The sequence below is a fragment of the Artemia sp. Qi Xiang Cuo genome, unplaced genomic scaffold, assembly GCF_049724085.1.
Source record: "Artemia sp. Qi Xiang Cuo unplaced genomic scaffold, ASM4972408v1 HiC_scaffold_3164, whole genome shotgun sequence".
Taxonomy (NCBI): Eukaryota; Metazoa; Arthropoda; class Branchiopoda; order Anostraca; family Artemiidae; genus Artemia; species Artemia sp. Qi Xiang Cuo.
Genome location: NW_028300559.1, coordinates 47,976 through 66,320, shown reverse-complemented (window position 1 = coordinate 66,320; position 18,345 = coordinate 47,976). Strand labels below are relative to the sequence as shown.

Sequence of the window (18,345 nt, the reverse complement as noted above, 5' to 3'; positions counted from 1 at the left end):
CCCATTGTAAATTCCTGGGGGGGGGGGTATTTTAAAGAGGTGAAATGTTTCCATATATTCGGGGACGCCCCCCCCCTTTCCATACTTAGAACGGTACGCTAAATATTTGCTTTCTTTCAAAATTATATTATACAATCTCCATAAAACAAACGTGCTATTTAATTAAAATAACAAGAAGCTTTTTTTTAAAGTATTAAAAATCTTTAGCGTGAACATTGAGGTATTGATGAGGGGACAGCCCCCCTCATAGACTAAATAATTTCTGCTCGTAGAAAGTTTCAATGTTCATCCTTAATTTCAGTTGAACCAACACCTGATTTTTTTTATATTTAATCAGGATATGATGAAGGGGTGTTGAACCAGGCCAAAAAGCTACAATATTATTACTATAACTGCTACTATTGCTAATGATACTCATGTTACTATTACTATTACCACTACTACTACTACTAACAACTCACCACATCACCAAGCCACCTGAGACTAACATAGCCACGCACGCTCCCCTTCCGTCCCAATCTTTTCAAGGCCTTCCTCTTTACACCCTCCCAGAAAGTTCCCATTACTCTAAAACATTTCTTAATATCCTTCTAAAAGTTCATTCATTTTGCTCAAATATTCATCTAGGACGCTTAAATCCTCAACATAACGCCAGTCGGGCATCAAAAGGTCATATTTTCATAATTGAATATTTTCAGAACAGCAAAAAAAAAACTTCACAGCTCCTTATCTCTCTTCCGATAACCGGAAAACAAAACAGATGTATATGTAAAATCAATTCATATCAACCCGTTTTTCTTTTATGTTTATCCAAAGAGAAACACAACAATTGTGAGTTTGTTTTTGCTTTTCTGAAACATTACAATTACGGAGATACAACCTTTTGATACACAAATGACAAGTATCTAGGTGGGGAAAATTGTTATTCACCCTTTGATTTCGTGTTCTCCCATTACCTTTCTTGTGCTCCTTCAGACAGAGTCCATCAGAACAATCAATATAAATGGGGATAAAACACAACCCTACTTAACTCTGGATTTAATACAAAACCAGCCACTCCTGGCTGGTTCCCATCCTTGAATCTAGCAACTTCACAAAATCCCAAAAAGAAGTTACTCTTTTGAAAATTCAGCTTTAAGCTAACCCTAGACACTATTAGATGGTGATTTTTATTATTAACATAAACAACAGCACTCCTATGTAACCTAGTATATTGTATTGATCCTGCTAGTCTTTGGTTTACAATAACATAATCAATAAGGTTAGCTGTCTTACCATCAAGTGAATACCATGTTAACTTATGTGCCATTTAATGATCAAACACTATATAGGTTATAAGTACATTGTTATACCTACAAACATCATGTGGATGCAAAGTTAACTTGTGGGCCATTTGGTGGCCAAACATTATATTTGTCATGACTAGACTGTTATTCCTACAAAATTGCAGCAGTCTGCATCCATTACTGTTTTCTTTGCCTAGGCTATGATGTCATCTACCCCTATTTCTACCAACCTGAGCGCCATAAATCTAAATGATAAAATATAATATTTCTACCTACGATCCAGTCTATTTGTTCCTGTAACTAAATAAAATTCATTCGTGTCCCTACAAACTCCGTCAGTTGTTTCTAAAGCGGCAAATACTACGATGACTGATACTCCGCACTTTTTAGTCATAACATTAGCAAATAACATTCTATTATTAATAGAACGCTTCTAGCCTAAACAATTCAGTAACTCCCTTATTTATCACAAGCGCTACTCCCTGTCCATGAGCCCCATCCTTCCTGCCAGAGTAAATAATTTCTATATTACCTAATTTTTTGTTTCCTACCTCTTGGATATGACTTTTTGAAACTCCTTATGTCCAGTTCGAAGCGTGTGAATTCGTTAGTCAAAACTTCGATATGATCACTATTTTTTAACGTCGTAACATTCCAAGTTGCATTTGTCATATTCTTTAAATCCTAGAAATTATTTTGGACACAGGAAAAGCAATGGTCCCAGAAAACAGTTCAGGACGGGGGCCAACATATCATCTCAAGTCTACACCGAACCGCTTAAGCACTTCGCCAAAACAGACCCGCCCAAAACCCAGCCAAATCAGACCAGACCCAGAAAAGGCCCACCAAAAATAGACCAAAGCCAGAAGAATTATCGATTAATCTGAGTCCCGTGAAAATGCTGTGTCGTTTACTACGCTATATTTTCTCAAAGGGGCACCAATCCTCAATAAAGGTGTCGGTTACCCCGACACTGTCGATTACCCCGACACTGTCTAGGCTGCCCTTTGCAGAGGCCGTTGTCCATAGAACTGGATTTTATGCCCTGTTGCAGTTGTCCTACTAGAAAGGATCCTCCCATGATGGTGTTCTATTTCACCATGTAATTTAACGCATTACGGGGATAAGGTTTGTAACTCGCAAGACGTTTACACACATCGGTCGGCCCTGCTTTCGGGACTTCCATTTTACTACCAATTTTGCAACTACTGCCACTATTACGCTACTACTATTACGCTACTATTTTGCTACTACTGCCAACTATTACGTATACGATTGAACCAAATCAAAATAGCTTCAATGAATCCAAGTTGACAAGATATCCAGACGGAATATCTTAAAAATAGAATAAAATAATAAGTTGAAACATTCAAGGAAAACAGATTTTGCTTTAACACTGAATTAAAAGGCATTATGTGCAGTCAATTAGTCGTCTCGATGATATATTCGGAACAACTGAGGATATCGACTTCATACTGCCAGGGCTACTACTATAACTGCTGAACTATTATTACTAAAATAAGTAAAAAGGTCAGAAGTGCATCAAGGTTATTAAAATACCATAAATACAATATGTTCTGTAAAGAACAGGATTTCAAGTTTTAGTTTTCATGGAAAGTTGAGGTGTGAAACTAAATACAAATATACTGTGCATCAAAATTTTCAAAATGGTTTATGTAGCTAAAAACTGATGAAGATTTTGGGAAACATATAAAAAGTAACTCGAAATCTATTTTCTTTTGAAAAAAACAAGGGATTTAAAATATTGTTTACTTAACAAGTGGAAAAGACTATGTCAATTAAAAACGAACAGAAAATAATCTTAATGGCTTTTTCGACAAAAAAGTTTTGTCTAGAAAAGTAATGGGCTATATTAAAACAAATACCAGCAAAAATGAATGAAACAATTTCTCATGGAGAAAATAACCATAAATCACCATCAATAAAAATATGAAACTCAAACACAACCGAAATTAAAATTAAATATCCGAGTCACCCTTATAATAGCCAGAAACTGAAAGGAGTAGGGCCGCCACCCCCCATAATTTTTTTTTAGCCCAGTACCAAGTACGTTCGCAGGGGGGGGCCTCCGGGGCCAGCCCTCCCCCCGCCCCCCGAAATCCCACTATTTTTTTCATTTTCCCATAATTTTCTGATACTTCTCACAGAATAAGGGATAGTGGCTAATTACTGATCTAGACATAACGTGTTAACTGTTTTCGATGATTTTTCGGCCTGTAATTACCCGATTGGGTCACCAGCATAGTATTAATTCATTTCCTGTCCAACTTCTTTGAGCTAACTGTTAGTTTTTAACGATCATCTGTTCGTGGGTGGTCCTTCCCTGGGGGATGAAGCGGGCTTTGTTGAAATTAAACCCAAGCATGTGCTATTGCAGTTGAGTGTAAAACCATATTTTGCAAATTATAGGGAAGTGTTAATTGTCAAAGAAACAACTGTGTTTTCCAGCTTTAGGGTAAAAAACGACGAATTAATGAGGTAGACTAGTAAAAAAGTGGCACTACTAATCAGCTGAATATTGCCATTGCGGCTAACCCGTTGACTTTAACTCATGAATCAATACCAAATGCTGAGATAGTAGCAGACAAAACGTGATGAAATAAACATTGACGTTGAGCTTGACATCAGAACCTTTTTTTAAAGAAGAGGTTCGGTGTCCGATGAAACAAAGTAAGCCTATGATTTACTGAAAAGGCATTTTAAGCCAAACAAGGACTATCCTTTTCCAGTTCATGTCACAGGCTCAAAAACAAGGAAGTTTCAAGTTAGTTGGATGGATAAGTACGTTTGGCTAGTATTTTCTTCAGTGAAAAAAGGGTGTTTCTGCAAATATTGTGCTTTGTTTGCTTCTGATCAGGCAGGAAAGGGGTCTCACCAAAAATTAGGGCAGCTTGTCATGGAGCCTCACGTGAATTAGAAAAACGTCCTGGAAGACTTTTCTAAACATCAGTCGAACTCTTATCATAAAGATGCAGTTGTTTGGGAGGAAAGTTTTCTGGCAACAGTGAGCAGGCAAAAGTCCTCTATAGTGGAAGTCTTGAATACTCGGAAAAGAGATGAAATAGAAATAAACAGCAAAAGGCTTCGTCCTATCATATAAATAATACTGTTATGTGAACGACAAGGACTTGCAGTGGGTAAGGACAAGGATTTAAAGAAATTAACCTTTGTAAAGCCTGTAAAAAACGATGGAAATTTTAGGAACTTGCTACGCTATCGGATGAAAGACGATCCAATAATGAAAGAGGTGTTGAGAAAAGGGGGTCAAATGCCCAGTGCTGCAGCCCCAGAATTCAGAACAAACTGGTTGATAATTGTGGACAGGTCATTACTGCAAAGATTGTTGGATCAGGTGAAATCAGCTCGGTTTTTTCACCATCCTGGCGGACGAGACAACCGACATATCAAGGCAGGAACAGATGGCTCTAGGGCTTCGATTTTTGGACAGCGAAACTTTTCAGATCAGGGAAGAGTTTGTCGGGTTTGCTATTGTTGAAGACTTGCGAGGTGAAAGCCTTGATCAATTTATCATAAGTCGAATGGAAAAACTTGGTCTCGATATGAAACTATGCAGGGGACAAGGGTATGATAGGGCTGCAAATATGAGTGGACATTTGTCAGGAGCCCAGGCTTTTATCTCGAACAAATATCCATTCGCCAGGTATGTTCACTCTGTTGCCCACTCCTTGAACTTGGTATAGACGGACTCGAGCAAGATTCCTGATATCAAGAGCTGTATGATGGTAATTCGTGAAACAGTTAATTTCTTTCACTTCAGTGCCAAGCGAAGCGCTGTCTTAAAAACCTACACTGAAGTCAATCTGAAAGGAGTATGCGAAACTGGATGGGTTGAAAGACACGATGCGATACAGATATCAAAGCAGTTAGTTGTTCCGATCTTTCAGGCCCTAGAAGACATAGAGACAAATGGGGATTCCATGGCGTCGTCAAAAGCCAGAAGTCTGCTCATTAACATCCTGAGCTTAGACTATATAGTGACCCTTATTGTGATGGATTTTTGTCTGGGGTGCACACTGAATTTGTCTAGGCTGCTGCACTCAGAAAACATCGATATGGGTATGTGCATTCAGTGTGTCGAAAGTGTAACAGAAATGTTTCAAGATACACGAAATAAGGCGGAGGAGAAGTTCAGTCAGCTGTTTTCGGAAGTCACGTGCATATGCCAAGAACTGGGAATCACCATTGCCATGCCACGAAAGAGATATGTAGTCAACATCTCACATGAAATCCTGGCTAAAAAGCACATAAAATTATACTATCGAAATTCCGTTTTCATCCCATTCGTGGACCAACTCATACAATCGCTCCAATCTTGATTTATAAAGCACAAGGGTATTCTGAAAGGCCTCAGCGGACTCCTGCAATCTTTTGTCGTAAGGGAGTCTGTTGGCGATGTTAAAGAACTGATCAAATTATATGCCTCAGATCTAACAAGCTCGGAGTCCGCTATGAAGGCTGAACTTCAACTATGCGGGCTAAGTGGCTGAAAATAGTTCCCTGTCTTTTTCCAAGATAAAAGTGCAGAGCCTTGCTGACTGTTAGCGAGGCATATTTCCCAACGTCCATATGTTACTCCACATTTTCTGCATCAATCCTACTTCTACAGCATGTGTTGAGAGGTCGTTTTTTTCAATGAAAAGGCTAAAAACCTATATCCGCAGCCGAATGGATGAAGGCCGACTAAATGGCTTGGCACTTTTGAATGTCCATCGATATATTTCTGTATCAGTGGATGAGATTCTGGAAAAGTTTGCTCTTAGTTCTGCTCGTAGGTTGCAATTTGCAATATAGGGCGAGTCTATTTCTTGAAATGTGTGCTTTTAGTTATTGTATATGCTACTTAATATAATTTGCTTTTTATATTATGTTTTTAAGTATTTGGCCCCCCCCTCGAAACAAAGTCTTGCGTACAGGCCTGACCAGTACATAGTTTGGACAATAAGGAAAACAAAATACATTTTAAATGTTTTCTCTTCATACAAATTTAACAAATTCGAAATTATTAAAACTTTCAGGACAGAATCTTAGCATATTGAAATTATAATAAAATATAATGAAACTGTATGAAATATATTGAAAATATAAAGAAATTCATTCTGAGAATGAATCAGTTCATTTTTAAACCCAGACAAAACTTCTATCATCTTCACAATTATCTATTGGAGAATTATTCTTCTCATTGAACCAAGTGATTGGAATTTTCAGCCTCATTTTGATTGAAATTAGCACACAAAATCATTCTGAATTATGGGTGGCAGTTTTAAAAAATTTTTGGGTATTGAATTCTAATATTTTATATGTCTACTACCTTTTGTCCTACTTCGCCATAAGGGAATGGCATTAAATTGGGTATCCCTGAGTCTCTTCTTTTCTTCTAAATAGAATCCAACTGCCATCTCCGATTTACTTCTATAGACGCGGTTCGTCTTTTCTTTGAAGTTGAACTTCTTTCACAATGCGGTGAGACTTTTCGCGACTGAAAAAGTAAATAATTTACGTTAATTAAACTGTCGCCGCTTACTAGTTTTTTCGAATACAATAATGGACATTTCCAGCGAAACGACAGCTTCGCTAGTGTAATTTTGTAAACGTAAACTTGCTAAACTGAGTTACCCCTGGCAATGCAACATGAAATTTATATTTCAGCACGTTGAGATTCACAGTCTAGAGCAGAGCAGTTGAAAGTTTTTTGAAATTTTGTGGGTGAGTTTCCCCTCGATTCGCAAGAACACTTTTGTTAAGCAAAGGGTTCTGTTCAAGACCATTAAGATGTAGATAATTATTTGTAATACGATATGTTTAATAAAACATAATTCGTTTGTTTTGTTTTCACAGCACCCACCATCTATACTAATTCTGCTACAATGATAAGCGAATCTATTCACTAGATCGATCGTCTTGTTGCCTAACATTACAGAGCCGATATGAGGGTCAGTGTGATTATCAGATATCGGAAAAAAATAACGGTTATCGGCTTATATAGATTTTTTTTTTCGACGCAACTTGTCCAAAGATGGCACCGAATTTCCTTAGATATTTTTTGCTTGTACAATCCTTGTGGATAGAGCCACCAGCTAAGTCTGTTTATGGTGGAGAGCAGCAATGGAGAGTCAAATGACAAAAAAATAAAAAAGGGAGGAAGATCCTCCTCAGCCTTTGCTGGCACAGACTGGGGCGTCGAGTAGACGTTTCGGATGATGATTCTTTTTTACAGGATATTTACCCGTGCCGAACCTGGTATAACCTCTGCTGGTCGGCACGGTGCTGGTCGGCACGGTGGGTAACTTCCAGAAACAGCCCAGTCTTGATGCAACCTATTGCAACCCAAAATACTTGATAACTTCAATTCAAAATCAACGGTTTAATACGTCATTAAATAAAAAAAAAGGTTTTTTTAACTGAAAGTAAGGAGTGACATTAAAACTTAAAATGACCCCCCCCCCCCCAAGCCTCTAGGGATAGATGTTTTGAGTTATAAAATCTTAGATAGGTGAAGATCCCCATTGAAGCGACGTAGTCTTCTTGACAATAATTTTCACCCCAATTTTTGTTATTCTAAACTCTGAAAACTTTCGAAAAATCAGTGATTATAATAACATCGAACTCAGCCCATTAAGATGACCAATATAAAAAAGGCAATAGAACACAACAGCTTATAACTCCTGATTTAATAAAAAACAAGCTACTACCCTCATTTCCAACCTTAACCACAGCAATTTTGTTCTCGTGCATAGCCTTATCACTTCATAGCCTAACCACTTCGATGTATTTTTCGGGTACCCTATACACGATACAGGACTTTCGCTAAAACTTTTAGCTAAAAAAAATGATTCTTATATTTATATTTATAAATCTTTTGTAGGTACTTATGTCGCTGGATCAAATGACTAATTTTTCGAGTCGAGTCTTTGATATATTGACACCAACTCCCCACAACAACCCAAATAACTATTCTCTTAGTACTTTATCTGAAAATAATCTCGAAGTCAATAAAAATATCATCAAACCACAGTTGATAGAATTATCCAGTAAGTTTATCGCAGGTCATTTCTGGTCTTCATTCTCGGTACGAACAAAAAGCTCCTCCCACTTCTTTCTGCATTAGCGGGTTAGTCTGTTTCCGTCAATCAATGAGAAATGGTTACAAAGTGCATTATTCGTAATAGCGGGTTTCCACTTGTTTCGTGTCCAAGAGAAATCTGACTTGCCTACCCGTGAAAAGATCTAATGCCGCTTATGTTTCTATCTGCAAAAACGTTCTCTGGAGCACTCGCACCTTGGTCCGGGTTTTTATAATGGGTGAGATAGGGTATGATCATACTGCTAATTCTATAGACTGTGCATCAAACATAGTAGGTTGCTTCCTACAGAAAAATCTAATGCTTCTACAATTATAAAAATCATTTTGATTGCTTTTCTTATTAATTTAAACAAAATTTACAAAAACAAATTTTTCAAAGAAAATTAAAAAACAATAGTTAACTTAAGACCATCAAAAACAATTCAAGCAATAATTCAAACTCAAAACGACCAAAAATTACAATTCAAGAACAAAATAAAACATACAACAAACCAAATTTAAATAAACAATCGCAGCAAACATAAGAGATATGAGTAATATAAATAAATAAAAAAAATTTTAAACGAGTAAAAAGTTTAATAAGTCATTAAATAAAAAAAAAGGTTTTTTAACTGAAAGTAAGGAGTGACATTAAATCTTGACACGAATAGATATTATTCTGTATATGAACGGGTCTTGTCCCCTCCTCAGCGCCTCGCTCTTAACACATAAGTTTGAGTCTTTGTCCCAATTCTAACTTCAAATCAATAAAAACTTTAGCGTAGAGTGAGGTGTTGAGGAGAGGACAGCCCCTTTCATATACGAAATAATTTAAGTTCCTTTTAAATTTTAATGTCGTTTCTTACTTTAAGTTTAAAAAATTTATTCAAGAACGTTTTCCAGCTAACGCAGGTTCGAATTTAGCTTACCGTACATGAAAATTTAAAACAAAATTTGCATATTAATTTCGGCAGATTTATTCCATATATGAAGGGTTGCCCCTTCCTCAATACCGTGCTCTTTACGCTAAAGCTGTTAGCATGTTTAAAAATCTTACTGCCAGGAAATTTGAAAATGCTTTTTAAAAGGCGTTGCTGTACCAAATAAATCGTGCCTCCTGGAGTACGACACGTAGGATAAGAAACTTAACGAGAGGTATTACGTTTTAGTTCGAATTTTTTTTCGAATTTTCTGTGTCGAAGCTTTGAACTATAATACTTGGGATTTGATGAGACATTTTACGCTAAAGTTCGAATTTTTCTTTCGAATTTGTTCGAATTTTTTTTCCGGTAATAACGTCTGATTCTTTTGTACTTTAGATAAACTTTATTGAATTTTCAGTAAGAAGGGAAGAACTGGAAGTTCACTATCAACAATTTTTACTCTTACACAACTACCGGTGGATCGTGCTACCAGTAAACTAAAAATGATTATGTAAAGGCTACTCGTAATGAAGGGATCAACGGACACGACTTTGTCGCCGTACCAAATAAATTTTGCCCCTTGGACTACGAGACATAGGATAAGAAACTTGACGAGAGATTTTACACTAAAGTTCGAATTTTGTTTTGAATTTTTTGTTTCGAAGTTTCAAACTACGAGACTTGGGATAAGAGATTTACGCTAAAGTTCAAATTTTGTTTTAAATTTTTTCCGGTAAAAACGTCTGAGTCTTTTATACTGTAATTAAAATTTATTGAATTTTGAGCAAGAAGGGAAGAATTGGAAGTTCACAATCAACAATTGTTACTCTTACAAAAACTACAAGTTGCTCTTGTTACCAGAAAATTTAAAATGATTATGCCAAAGCTACTCATAATGAATGGAGTTAGAGAGACGATTTTGTCTCCGTACATGATAAATTCTGCCCCCTAGACTACGAGACTTGGGATACGAGATTTGACGAGAGATTTTACGCTAAAGTTCCAATTTTGTTTCGAATTTTTTCCGGTAATAACGTCTGATTCTATTGTACTTTAGGAAAACTTTATTGAATTTTCAGTAAGACGGGAAGAATTGGAAGTTCACTATCCGCAATTGTTACTCTTGCACAACTACCAGTGGATCTTGCTGCCAGGAGATTTAAAAAGGCTTATGCTAAGCCTACTCGTAATGAATGGAGTGCAAGACACGACTTTGTCGCCATACCAAATAATTTTTACCCCCTGGACTACGAGACTTAGGATAAGAAGTTTGACGAGAGATTTTACAAGTTCGAATTTTTTTTCGAATTTTTTGTTTTTAAGTTTCAAACTGCAAGATTTCGGATAAGAGATTTGACGAGATTTAACGCTAAAGTTCTAATTCTGAATTGAATTTTTGCTAATTTTTTCCGGTAATAACGTCTGATTCTTTTGTACTTTAGGTAAACTTTATTCAATTTTCAGTAGGACGAGAAAGATTGGAAGTTCACTATCAACATTTGTTACTATTACACAACTACCTATGGATCTTGATACCGGGAATTTTAAATTTATTATACAAAGGATACTCTTGATTATCTGAAACAAAGGAACGACATCATAACTATACTTGATAAATTCTGCCCCCTTGGACTGCAAGACCCGGGACAAGAGATTTGACGATAGAGCTCATGCTAAGGTTCAAATTCTGTTCAAATGACAAAGCATAGAACCACAAAGGCCGTATAATTAGAATAGATAGCTCTTTTGAAAGTACTAATAAAAGCATTAGCGTAAAGAGCGAGGTATTGACTAGGGGGTGAACCCTCTTACATACGTAATAATTTCTGTTCGTTTTAAGTTTTAAGGTTGCTACTTACTTTCAATTGAAGAAATTTGTTTTTTCTTATTTAATTTCTGATCGTTTCTTAAATAATGCTGGGAAATCCGCCACCCCCTTCATAGAAGAGTCCCTTCCCCTATGAAAAAATCTTCCATGGAAATATCCTCCCACGTAACCCCAACCTCCAAACTCTCCACCCTCCCCCAACCTCCAAACTCTCCCCACCCTCTGAGAAAAAATCCCTCATGAAAACGTTCTTATGCTTCCCAATAACCAATACTATATGTAAGCATCGGGCAAAGTTCAAACTTGCAGAGCTTCTTCCGAGAACTGTGGGGGATGATGACATCCTTAACGATATGTAAATTAGATTTTTAAGCTGAACAAAAAGGCTATCCCAAAATTTCGATCAGGAGACTTCGATGAAAAAATAAGCATGGAAGGGGGTCTAGTTGTCCTCAAATTTTTGGGTTTTAAAAAGAGCGCTAGAACTTCTAATTTCCGTTTGATTGAGACCTCTAACGATACTCTAGGACCACTGGGTCGATACGATCACCCCTGGGAAAAACCAAAAAAAAACAACAAATAAACACGAATTCGGGATCTTACTTCTTTCTAAAAATACAAAATTCCACATTTTTCCATAAAGGAGCTCGAAACCTCTACAGTAGGGTTTTCTGATAGGCTGAATGTAATGGTGTGATTTTCATTAAGGTTTTATCACTTTTAGGGAGTGTTTTCCCCTTTTTTCTAAAATAAGACATGTTTTTTCATGCTCGTAACTTTTCATTGGTAAGACTAAAATTGATAAAACTTGTATATTTGAAATCAGCATAAAAACCCATTTTTCATGTATCTACTGGTATCAAATTCCGTTTTTTAGAGTTTTAGTTACTATTGAGCCGGGTCGCTCCTTACTTACAGTTCGTTCATTGATAAGTTCAAAATTCACCTGAGCAAATGATAAAAATTAACCAGTATTGCAGAGTTGTTTATTATTTAAAAGTAAGCCTCCGTTGGTTTCGAGTTGAAGTTATAAAGTATTTTTTCAGTAGACATGGCTACTTGTAGAGAGAAAAACGCCAAGGCAGATAGTCCAAGTAATTGAGAGGCGAATTTTTAAATGGCTGCAACACGGGTAAATGGCGGGAGTAAGTATGACTCTCTTATTGGACACATACTTGTTTGTTAGTTTTTGCAAAGGGACGCCTGCCTGGAGTCCCTGTCGCAGTTGTCCTACTAGAAAGGATCCACACACGATGGTGTTCTACGTCACAATGCAATTTAACACATTACGGGGAGATGGTTTGAAACTCACAAGACGTATACACACATCGGCGGGCCCTGCCTTCGGGACTTCCATTTTACTACCCATTTTGATATTACTTCTAATGCTACTACTGTCTACTATTATGTATACTATTGAACCACATTAAAATAGCTTCAATGAATCCAAGTTGACAAGATATCCAGACGGGATATCTTAGAAAAAGAATAAAAAATTAAGTTGAAACATTTAAGGTAAACAGATTTTGCTTTATCACTAAATTAAAAGGAAATATGTGAAATCAATACGTCGTCTCAGTTATAAAGTCAGATTAACTGAGGATATAAGTTTAGACTGCCAGGGCTACTACTATTACTACTTAAATATTATTATTGAAATAAATAAAAAGGTTATAAGTGCATCAAGGTTATCAAAATGGCACAAATACAGTATGTTCTGAAAAGAACCGGGTTACAAGTTTTATTTTTCATGGACAGTTGAGGTGTGAAAGGAGGTTGAGGTTGAGGTGGAAGGATGTCGTAAAGAAAGATTCAAGGGAAATGGGAACTTCCAGGGAGGTTATAAAGAGGGAGGCTTTGAACAGATTGGGATGGAGCTGGAGCGTGCGCAGCTTTGTTGGACTCGGTGTTGGAGGTGGCTTATTACTGTGGTGAGCTGTTAGCAGTTTTTCAAAAACAGACCAATTGCCTGTTGAGCACAGTTATTTACCCTTCAGCTTTCAATCAGGTTTCCAAAATAGCTCAAACCCTTTTTATATATAAGAAACACAATATTCATCTATGATTATCCAAGAAATAATACAAATTAGTTATCATGATACGTGTCTACTAACTTTCAGCCTACTTCACCATAAGGGATTGTTACTATATTGGTTGCCACTGGGTCTCTTCCTGTCTTCTGAATAACATCCAACTGTAATTTCCAACTTTCTTCTACAGAGGTTGATCTTCTTATTTTCAAGTTGCACTTCTTTCACATTGCGATGAGGCTTTTAGCAACTGAAAAAGTACATAATTTATTTTAATTAAATAGTATCCGACTTCATCTACTAAACCCGGGCACAGTCCTCAAAGATACTTCCCACCCTTTTTCCCTTTTTCAGCACCAACTTGCATTTTGATTTACTCTCTTCCTCCTAACAAGATCCATCCCTATTCTAATTCTATCTACCCTATCAATCATGGACGACCTCAGGGAGGGCATGGGGAATCATGTCATCCCTGGAAGTTGGGACTATAAAGCATGTATGAGGAAACAAAAGGAAGGAGGGCTAAAACTCGATGATACTGCAGAATAAAACTGAACTCTAGGAGTGTTTTGGTGGAGTATTATTTTTTGAAATTACTTCTTTTTTTTATTTCCATACACTTTTATTTTGAATATACTACTTTATACTTTACCTTTTCATTACAAAAAAAATATTATTATTATATTTTATAATAAACTTTTTCATTAGCCTACCTTTATTTCAAGCTTTTTTTTACCTATTTTAATTACCATTAAAAAAAAACGTTCTCTCTGTCTTGCTACATGTCAAAAAAGGCAGACATCTAGCGTTGAAGTATTGCCGTTTTCCTGTATTAGAAAAAACATCATATTCAGATAAACATTTCATGAAGTGTAATTAGAATTAAAAAAAAAGTTTTAGTTAAATGAATTTAAGTAGAAACCTTAAAACTTACAAAGTAACTGATATTATTCATTATTAAGGATGGCTTTACCATCCTTAAATCTTCGCTCGCAAAGCAAAAGTTTGTTAGTTTTTTTAAGGTTCTTTTTCATATTCAATGTCCCTTGTGCTTAAGCAAATTGTGCTTAAGCAAGGTATATTTTTCTATCGGTGTTCAGTTTTGAAGTTGCTTGTCCCTTCCTGTTCTTGAACTTCTTTGTTTAATTGTTTAATTCAATAACTGTACATTGATTGGTAGCACCTCTTTCTACTTTCTCAGTTTTCCTCCAAGAATTAAAATGTTGGATTGCAATAAATATTTTGGACAGAATTTGAACATTATCCTAGTTTTGTTCAATAATATTTTTGCTAGAGAATTTAGTGGGGAAGAAGAGTAATGTTGTTCATTGTAGCCTCTATTGTAGCTATTGCAGCCCTTGTAGCCTTTAAATTAGAACATTGTAGCCTTAGACATGAATAAAGAAATATGTTGAAATTTTAAATTTCAAACAATAAATTTCTTACTCGCCTATAATCCTCCCCCCCCCCAAAGTAAAAAAAACTAGGCGCTGCAAGTGATGGCAGGCCTCGCATATTTTCCCTCGGTTCCAGGACAGATGTGACATTCATAACTTAAAAAGAACTGGTAAATAGTGTAGCATTGGGACAGGTACTATTACCCTCCTGGTGGAGGGTAACCAAACGCACCACCACCAAACGCGACTGATAAAGGCGCGCGCTACAATTATTCCAGTTAATCAAGAGTGATCATAAACCAGTTCCGAAATACCACCACACCCCCTCAACAAAATTCATTCTATATTCATCGGGAGTCTTAATGTACTACTACTACTACTAATAACTCACCGCAGCACCAAGTCACTTGAGGCCAACGAAGTTCCCATTTCCTTTAAATCTTTCTTTATGACGTCCTCCCACCCCAGACGGGGACGACCTGCTTTCCGTTTAGCCCTAGATGGTTGGCCGTAAAGAACAATCTTCAGCGATCTGTCATCCTTCATCCGCACAACGTGCCCTAACCACCTCAACCTTTCTTTCATTACAGCCCTAGAGAGCGGTATTGAACCACATTTTTCGTATAGCCTATTGTTTGATATACGGTCAGTTAGCCGGGTACCCAGAACAATCCTTAAGAAATTTCTCTGGAAAACATCTAGCAAATCTTCATCCGCTTTTCGGAGCGTCCATGCTTAAGGCCATATTTGACCATTGTCATCACTGTAGCTTCTAATATTCTAATCTTGTTTGCAGATTTATCTTACTATTCTTCCAGACTTTTTTTTAACTGTGAAAAAACACCCTGAGCCTTGGCTATTCTATTTTTAGCATCTTCACTGCTCCCACCATCTTTACTAATAATACTACCAAGTTAAGTGAAGCTGCCGACCCGATCAATCTTTTCATTACCCAACGTCACTTTTTTATCTTCACTTATTCCTACCCTGAGTGACTTAGTCTTTCTAACATTAATTTCCAAACCATTCTAGAACTCTGAACTCGGAAAACCCCTAAAGTTTCGTTCATTTTGCTCACACTTTAATCTCGGATGCTTAAATCATCAGCATAACCAAAGTTAAGGAGACATTTTCCTCCCCATTTGATTCAGTGGTCTCCCATTGCCTTTACTGTGCTCCTTAAAACAAAGTCCATCAAATAATCCATGTAAAGGGGGATAGAACACAGCCCTGCTTAACTCCTGATTTAATACAAAACCAGCTGCTAACCTCATTTCCTACCTTAAGTCAACCCCTCATTTCCTACCTCTCAACCCCTCGCTCTTTACGCTTAAGTTTGACTCTGTCTCACAACTTTGTTTTTAAAAAAATAAAAAACTTAAGCGTTTGACTCTGTCTCACAACTTTGTTTTTAAAACAATAAAAAACTTTAGCGTAAAGAACGAGGGGTTGAGGAGGGGGCAGCCCCTTTCATATACAGAATAATTTATTTTCTTTTTATTTATTAATGTCGCTCCTTTATTTCAATTTTAAAAAAAATTGTTTTTTTTTTATTTAATGTAAGTAAAGAAGGTCTCCAGATTTTATGAAAAACTATTTTTCAAAATCTAGAAGGGGGGTGGGAGTTTTTTTTTCATTTCTTTCATTTGGTATCAGAAAACAATGTAATTTTCAAAACCTAAGGGAAGAAGCAACAAATATAGGGGGCAAATACCCCCCGACTAAATGGTGTCCCGAAAGAAATATGACTTAAATAGTTCTTAAAGTCATTGTTTATAATTAGTCCATCTGGAATCAAAAATCAGTGTACATTTTGCAATGCACATTTTACAATGTACATTACTTTGCATTACTTATAATAGTTTTAAAACTTACTTCTCAAACGAAAACGGACAGTCAACAAACAACAGAAAAAGAGTGATTATTGATATTGATGCCTCTACCCACAAGCGTATAGTTCCCGAAGGGCAGGTAACAGAACCGGAATCATGTCGTCACAAAAAGCATTAATCAAGACAGGCTATCTGCAAATAAATTTGTTTTTAACCAAAAATTCAACTAATTAAGAGGTGGCTTGTTGCATTATGAGGAACGCGTTGTTCCTGCTAGGGGTAACAAATTTGTTTGAAGGTAAAGGATGCAAAAACTTGATGAAAGACCGAAAATATTTAGGGTACTTGTTAAATATCCCAAAAACACCCAAGAAAGTTAGGTTTAATCCTAATGAAATACACAAAAATATGATACTTTAGTAACAAAATTATGGAAACGACAAAACAAGATTACGGAAAGCAGGCTGCCCAGAACACATTTTATAAAATACCAAAACACCTTATTATATTCAATATTTAATTAAGGTATAACTTCATCGTAGTTTTTCCTCACTGAGACTAAGGTAATTACAACCGAATGCAGACAGACCCACCGGTTTTACTCACATCAATCATATCAAGAACTTGAGTGTTTTTGGGATATTTGACAAGTATTACATTTAGTTATTACACTACAATGACTATCCTCTATTCTGGAAAAGGAAGATCGAAGGAATAATTTTAGAAAAACAATTTGTGAAGTTGCTGAAGGTGTCTTAGGGAAGAAATCTTGAACTGCAGCTAAGAATATTAGTGAAAAAAACTTTATGTTTAGTAGAAAGGAGAAAGGACTTGCACAAAAATTATCTGAGTGATAGATAATAAGAAAACAAAAGGAATGTAAGGAAAGAGAAGAAAGTATTAAAATATGGAATAAAGAGGTATGAAGGGGAGGCAATGGATAAAATTGCTGAAGATCTTGAAGAAGCAGCTAGACGGCAAATATTAAAATATTGTACAGGCATGTTAATAAATTGAGAGGGAGGAGTCAATCCGGACTTGGCCCAGTTAAAGACAGGAATGGGGCCACAATTAGCGATAAGGAAATAACTAAAGAGAGAAGGGCCGAACATTTTGAGAATTTGCTTGACCGAGATAGAGTTGCAGGAAAAGATACAGAGTAAAATGAAAAAGTTTGTGATACCTTTGATGTGAAGGAAGTTTTGTTTTGCGTGAGAATTAGCGACAGTACTAAAAGGATTAAAAAATAATAAGGCTCCAGGTGCTGATAAGGTGATTAATGAGTTTCTTAAATGCGATGGCTCTGAGGTTAGAAATAAGTTACTGAAGATTATGAATATGATTTTTGAAAAAAGGGAAGTACCTAACGATTTTAGGAAAACCTTAATTAAGCCACTTCATAAGAAAGGTGATAAAAGTGAGTGTGTTGATTATCAAGGCATTAGTCTGGTCACTGTAGGTAGTAAATTACTTAATAATGTGATACTTTTTAGAGATGTCATAGACAAAGTTTTAAGAGAAGAACAGTGCGGTTTTAGAAAAGGTAGAGGATGTGTTAACTAAATTTCCACTCTTTGGGCCAATAATTGAGAAGTGCCTGAGTTTTCAAAGATCTTTGGTCCACAGTTTTATAGATTATGAGCAAGCATTCAATTCTGTTGATAGAGGAACGTTGGTTAAGGTTTTATCCTTGTATGGTATACCAGACAAATACATTAAAGTGATTAGTGCTATGTACGAGAATAACACAGCTGCGGTTAAGGTAGGAAATGAGGTTACCAGGTGGTTTTGTATTAAATCAGGAGTTAAGCCGGTTTTTGTTTAAATTAAAACTCAAAAAACTCAAAACGCAACTCACAACACAACTCACATTAAAACTGACAAAAAATCACACAACTCACAACTCACAAAAACTCAACTCACATTAAAACTCAAAACGAACAGAAA

At 36.2% G+C, this 18,345-nt stretch overlaps 1 pseudogene; it reads left to right on the top strand.

The window, feature by feature from the left end:
* The first annotated feature begins 4,419 nt into the window (after nucleotides 1-4,419).
* LOC148938529 (52 kDa repressor of the inhibitor of the protein kinase-like) lies at nucleotides 4,420-5,414 on the top strand (annotated as a pseudogene).
* The last annotated feature ends 12,931 nt before the right edge of the window (nucleotides 5,415-18,345 follow it).